This window comes from Nerophis ophidion, linkage group LG13 (genome assembly GCF_033978795.1).
Source record: "Nerophis ophidion isolate RoL-2023_Sa linkage group LG13, RoL_Noph_v1.0, whole genome shotgun sequence".
NCBI classification, from domain to species: domain Eukaryota; kingdom Metazoa; phylum Chordata; class Actinopteri; order Syngnathiformes; family Syngnathidae; genus Nerophis; species Nerophis ophidion.
In genome coordinates this window covers 53,657,485-53,664,143 of record NC_084623.1, presented here as the reverse complement: position 1 = coordinate 53,664,143, position 6,659 = coordinate 53,657,485, and positions in this window count along the sequence as shown.

Genomic DNA, 6,659 nt, shown 5'->3' with positions numbered 1-6,659 from the left:
AAGATAACTAAACAAAAATGGCCAAGATGTAACAAATATTATGGACTAGTACACTGTCATGGTAAAATAACTTAAAACTGACTTTTTTGAATATAAATTCAATAATTTTATGATGGACATCATTTCATGAACTTCTTAAAAACTTAACATTTCCAACTTTAAATCGAACAACACTCCTGTGATCCATTTTTTCAGTTCTGAAGAATTCGACGCCGAGCTCGAGGTATGCAGAAGTCCAAAAATGCATTCTTTTTTTTTTTTTCTGGTGGTTAAAATATTTAAAAATGATTACATTGTAACGCTAATAGAAAAAAAAACATAATTTGACTCACAATGTACTGGTAAAATAATAACAAAATGGTATTTTCTCATCTTATAGAACATACAGCACAGGCATCCTGATATACTGCACAGTAATGGCATTGCCTTCATAATAAAACTTCCTAATATGCCCAAACTCTTATTTTAGCCGGTTTGAACCAACCAGTAAGAACCTTATGTTTGGTTTAAAATATACAAGTATAAAAATATAAGCATATACTGAGGCATTTACAGTAATCCCAACATGCTATGTTTACACTAAAGGCATTCTTGTCTCCTTTGAGTGTTTATACCTTAAATAAAACACCAGAGATAATTCTTAGGCACTAAAGCAAGAGGAAGAAACTCAAAACTTCTTCTTTTGCTTCATGTTCATAGTTTCTGCCTTTGTGCAAATTTTTGTAGTTCCACCTTGTGTGCGCCTTTTGTTCCTTTTTTTTAATAGTAATTAATAAACATGGCCTTACCTTCACACCTTGCCCGCGCCAATTTTCTTTTGCATTCCGGAAAAACAAGCCCTAAAGTCCACGTTTTGACAGAAAACTCAAAAACTGTGACATGAAAAAACAAAACTTACGTGGCATGGAAAGAAGCTAACTATGAACCGGCATGAGTAGTAACAGAGGTAAAGTCGCCAGGCTGACTTCCTGGCAACTTTCGGTTAAAAGGCCTACTGAAATTAGATTTTCTTATTTAAACGGGGATAGCAGGTCCATTCTATGTGTCCTACCTGATCATTTCGCGATTTTTCCATATTTTTGCTGAAAGGATTTAGTAGAGAACATCCACGATAAAGTTCGCAACTTTTGGTCGCTAATAAAAAAGCCTTGCCTGTACCGGAAGTAGCAGACGATGTGCGCGTGACGTCACGGGTTGTAGGGCTCCTCACTGAACATTGTTTACAATCATGGCCACCAGCAGCTAGAGAGATTTGGACCGAGAAAGCGACGATTTCCCCATTAATTTGAGCGAGGATGAAAGATTTGTGGATGAGGAAAATGAGAGTGAAGGACTAGAAAGAAAAAAAAAAGACTATACAGTGGGAGCGATTCAGATGTTATTAGACAAATTTACTAGGATAATTCTGGAAAATCCCGTATCTGCTTATTGTGTTACTAGTGTTTTAGTAAGATTATATGGTCGTACCTGTACAACCTGAAGGTCGGCCCCACAGCTTTCTTCAGCACCAGTCTCCGGGTGGTGGCGATGCCCATCTCTGCCCTTCACAAGTGACCCTCTTCGAAACACGATCTTTCAAAATGATCGCTGCATAATACACTGTACTTTGTGTGTGTGGTCCAATCCAACCACTCTGTTCCATAGTAAAGCTTCACCGTCATCTTTCGGGAATGTAAACAATGAAACACCGGCTCTGTTTGTGTTGCTTAAGGCGGCCTCAATACACCGCTTCCCACCTACAGCTTTCTTCTTTGACGTCTCCATTATTCATTGAACAAATTGCAAAAGATTCAGCAACACAGATGTCCAAAATACTGTGGAATTATGCAATGAAAACAGACCACTTATAGCTGTGAACGGTGCTGGAACAAAATGTCCTCTACAATGCAAGATACTTTGGCACAAAATTTAAAATTGCAATTTAGTAAACTAAATCGGCCGTATTGGCATGTGTTGCAATGTTAATATTTCATCATTGATATATAAACTATCAGACTGCGTGGTCGGTAGTAGTGGCTTTCAGTAGGCCTTTAAAAATGAAAAGTTGAAAAAATGCAGTGTAAAAAATAAATACATTTGTGGATAAAAAAATTCAGTGTAAAGAAAAATTCCGTGCTGAAAAAATTTGCCGCTTAAAAAAAGGATTTAGTAGAGAACATCTTTTGGTTGCTAATAAAAAAGCCTTGCCTGTACCGGAAGTGCCCTGCGATGAGGTGGCGACTTGTCCAGGGTGTACCCCGCCTTCCGCGCGATTGTAGCTGAGATAGGCGCCAGCGCCCCCCGCGACCTCAAAAGGGAATGAGCGGTAGAAAATGGATGGATGTACCGGAAGTAGCAGACGATGTGCGCGTGACGTTACGTGTTGTGGAGCTCCTCACATATGAACATTGTTTATAATTATAGCCTCCAGCAGCAAGAGCTATTCTGACCGAGAAAGCGACAATTTCCCCATTAATTTGAGCGAGAATGAAAGATTTGTGGATGAGGAAAGTTAGAGTGCAAAAAAAAAAAAGGCGATGGCTCCAGGCAGCGGTAGTGGGACCGTTTCAGATGTAATCAGACACATTTACTAGGATAATTCTGGAAGATCCCTTATCTGCTTATTGTTCTAATAGTGTTTTAGTGAGATTCTAAAGTCATACCTGAAAGTCGGATGGCTGCGGTGAACGCCAGTGTCTCTGAGAGAAGCCCAGAAGCCAAGATCACAGCTGCCTTTTTGAGCTGCAGGAGGAGGTCACGTAATCCACTGAAGTCTCCGGTAAGAGCAGACTTAATATCACAATTTTTCCATCCAAAAACTTGCTGGTTGACGTAGAGAAACATGTTCGGTTGACCGCTCTGTGTTAAAGCTTCACAACAAAAGAAACACCGGCTGTGTTTCGGTGCTAAAGGCAGCTTTCCACCAACAGCATTCTTCTTTGACGTCTCCATTATTAATTGAACAAATTGCAAAAGATTCAGCAACACAGATGTCCAAATTACTCTGTAGTTATGCGATGAAAAGAGATGACTTTTAGCCGTGTGTGGTGCTGGACTAATATGTCCGCTACAACCCGAGACGTCACAAACACGCGTCATCATTCCGCGACGTTTTCAACAATTTAAAATTAAACTAAACCTATTAGCATGCGTTGCAATGTTAATATTTCATCATTGATATATAAACTACTAGACTGCGTGGTCAGTAGTAGTGGGTTTCAGTAGGCCTTTAAATAATAGTCACATGATTAGTGAAAATAGGTGCGTTTTTTTTAACCGATTTCCGAACTCTAAATGGGTGAATTTTGGCAAATTAAACGCCTTTCTGTTTATCGGTCTTTTAGCGATGACGTCAGAACGTGACGTCACCGAGGTAACACACCCGCCATTTTCATTTTCACATTACAAACACCGGGTCTCAGCTCTGTTATTTTCCGTTTTTTCGACTATTTTTTGGAACCTTGGAGACATCATGCCTGGTCGGTGTGTTGTCGGAGGGTGTAACAACACTAACAGGGAGGGATTCAAGTTGCACCACTGGCAAGAAATCTGCCGCCAGACCCCCGTTGAATGTACCAAAGTGTCTTCACATTTGACCGGCGATGCTAAGACAGACATGGCACAGAGATGTATGGATAACCTGCAGATGCATTTGCAACAATAAAGTCAACGAAATCACAAAGGTGAGTTTTGTTGATGTTGTTGACTTATGTGCTAATCAGACATATTTGGTCGCGGCGTGACTGCCAGCTAATCGATGCTAACATGCTACGCTAATCGATGCTAACATGCTATTTACGCATTTGAAACCAGATACCCACATTTAATGCGAAACAAACACTTACCAATCGACGGATTTAAGTCGCTCCAGTGTCACAAGATGCGAAAGTCCTGATCGTTTGGTCCGCACATTTTACCGGCGATGCTAATAAGGCAGTCATGCTATGGGCCACTTCATTAGGTACACCCACGCTATGACCGAACAGCGTCAATAGCTATTCGCTCAGTAGCTTCAATTTCGTTTTCGCTATCTGCCTCCATACTCCGACCATCTGTTTCAATACATGCGTAATCTGTTGATTAAGCCGCTGAAATCCGAGTCTGAATCCGAGCTAATGTCGCTATAGCTTGCTGTGGTAGTGAATTATATTTATATAGCGCTTTTTCTCTAGTGACTCAAAGCACTTTACATAGTGAAACCCAATATCTAAGTTACATTTAAGCCAATGTGGGTGGCACTGGGAGCAGGTGGGTAAAGTGTCTTGCCCAAGGACACAACGGCAGCGACTAGGATGGCGGATGCGGGAATCGAACCTGCAACCCTCAAGTTGCTGGCACGGCCGCTCTACCAACCGAACTAAAACGCCATGTTGTGTGACGTCACAGGGAAATGGATAATGGTTTCGAAGATAGCGAAAATAAGGCACTTTAATGCTTTATTTAGGGATATTCTAGGACCGGTAAAATTTTGAAAAAAAATTAAAAATACAACAAGCCACTGGGAACTGATTTTTATTGTTTTTAACACTTTTCAAATTGTGATAATATTCCCTTTAAGGACAAATTTGCAATAATAAACATATGTTTAATGTACACTAAGATTTGTTTGTTGAAATAAAGTAAATTTTTGTGGTATTGGTAACAAAATATTAGTATTAGGACATTAATCACATGCTTAAATTTTCCTTTTTCACTAATCAGATCACACTTTTTTTTTTTAAATAAATGTATTGATATTTTTCTTAAATACACTTTTGTATTGATTTATTCGTCATTAAAATGAGGTCTGCTCCCCTCTGACCTGCTTTCGCAAGCGTTCCTTGATCACCTGACTTCCTGGCTCATCCAAATACTTTGAGGTTGCCATGGAGACCGCGTCCTTTGCAGCTGTGTCCGGCAGAGGGCAGCATTGTTATGGTTTCTCTGCCGGAATGTTCCAGGCGTCGCTAGTCTTTGACGGACGCGATGACGCAGCAATCTCTGCTTTTTTGGCTCGGCAAGTGTGAGTATAATTGGCAGCTGGTGCCATTGATGGGAGGTTTGCATCCCTGCTGAGTCACACGAGCAAGGCACCAACATTGGAGTTTAACTTTAAGTTACAGGACATAATTTACTTGAGTTATTTGTTGGATATGTGACTCTCGGCCCTGGTGAATAGATTCTTTCTTCTCCTCAGTGCTTAAATCTAATACGATTAGAAGCGGTATCCACAGGGTTCCAGGTTCGATCCCCCGCTCCCGACATCCTAGTCACTGTCGTTGTGTCCTTGGGCAAGACACTTTACCCACCTGCTCCCAGTGCCACCCACACTGGTTTAAATGTAACTTAGATATTGGGGTTCACAATGGAAAAGCGCTTCGAGTCCCTAGAGAAAAGCGCTATATAAATGTAATTTACTTTAATACAAAAAAAAAAAATGCCAAGTGTCAAAGATTACATAAACTTTTAAGTTAGATTTTTGGAAGTAATGCCCCTTCAAAAGCTGAGTCTATACATATATATATATATATATATATATATATATATATATATATATATGTATATATATATATATATATATATATATATATATATATATGTGTGTGTATACATACATATATACATATATATATATATATATATATATATATATATATATATATATATATATATATATATATATATATATATATATATATATATGTGTGTGTATACATACATATATACATACATATATATATATAAATATATATATGTATGTATATATATATATATATATGTGTGTGTATACATACATATATATATGTAAATATATATATGTATGTATATATATATACAGTGTATATACATACACATATATATATATATATATATACTGTATATATATATATATATATACTGTATATATATACATATATGTGTATGTATGTATATATGTATGTGTATATGTATATATATATGTGTATGTATACATGCATGTATATATACATATATATGTATGTATATATGTATGTATATATACATACATGTATACATACATATACAGTATATATACATATATACATATATATATATATATATATATATATATATATATATATATATATATATATATATATATATATATATATATATATATATATATATATATATATATATATACAGTATAAACACATATATATCTTTTTGGATGAATTTACACCACTAGTGGTTAGAGTGTGCGCTCTGAGGTCGGTAGGTTGTGAGTTCAAACCCCGGCCGAGTCATACCAAAGACTAAGAAAATGGGACCCGTTACCTCCCTGCTTGGCACTCAGCATCAAGGGTTGGAATTGAGGGGGAAATCACCAAAAATGATTCCCGGGCGTGGCCACGGCTGCTGCTCACTGCTCCCCTCACCTCTCAGCTGGTAAAGAAGGTGGATGAGTCAAAATGCAGAGGACAAATTTCACCACACCCAGTAGGTGTGTGTGACAATCTTTTGTACTTTAGAATTTGATGCCATCCAAACAGCGTTATCATGGACGCCCCTGCTTATTTCAGCAAGACGAAGCCAGCCACGTGTTACATAGTTCAAGAGTGCGGGTACTAGACTGGCCTGCCTGTAGTCCAGACCTGTCTCCCATTGAAAATGTGTGGCGCATTATGAAGTTGAAAATACCTCAACTGTTGAACAACTTAAGCTGTACATCAAGTAAGAAT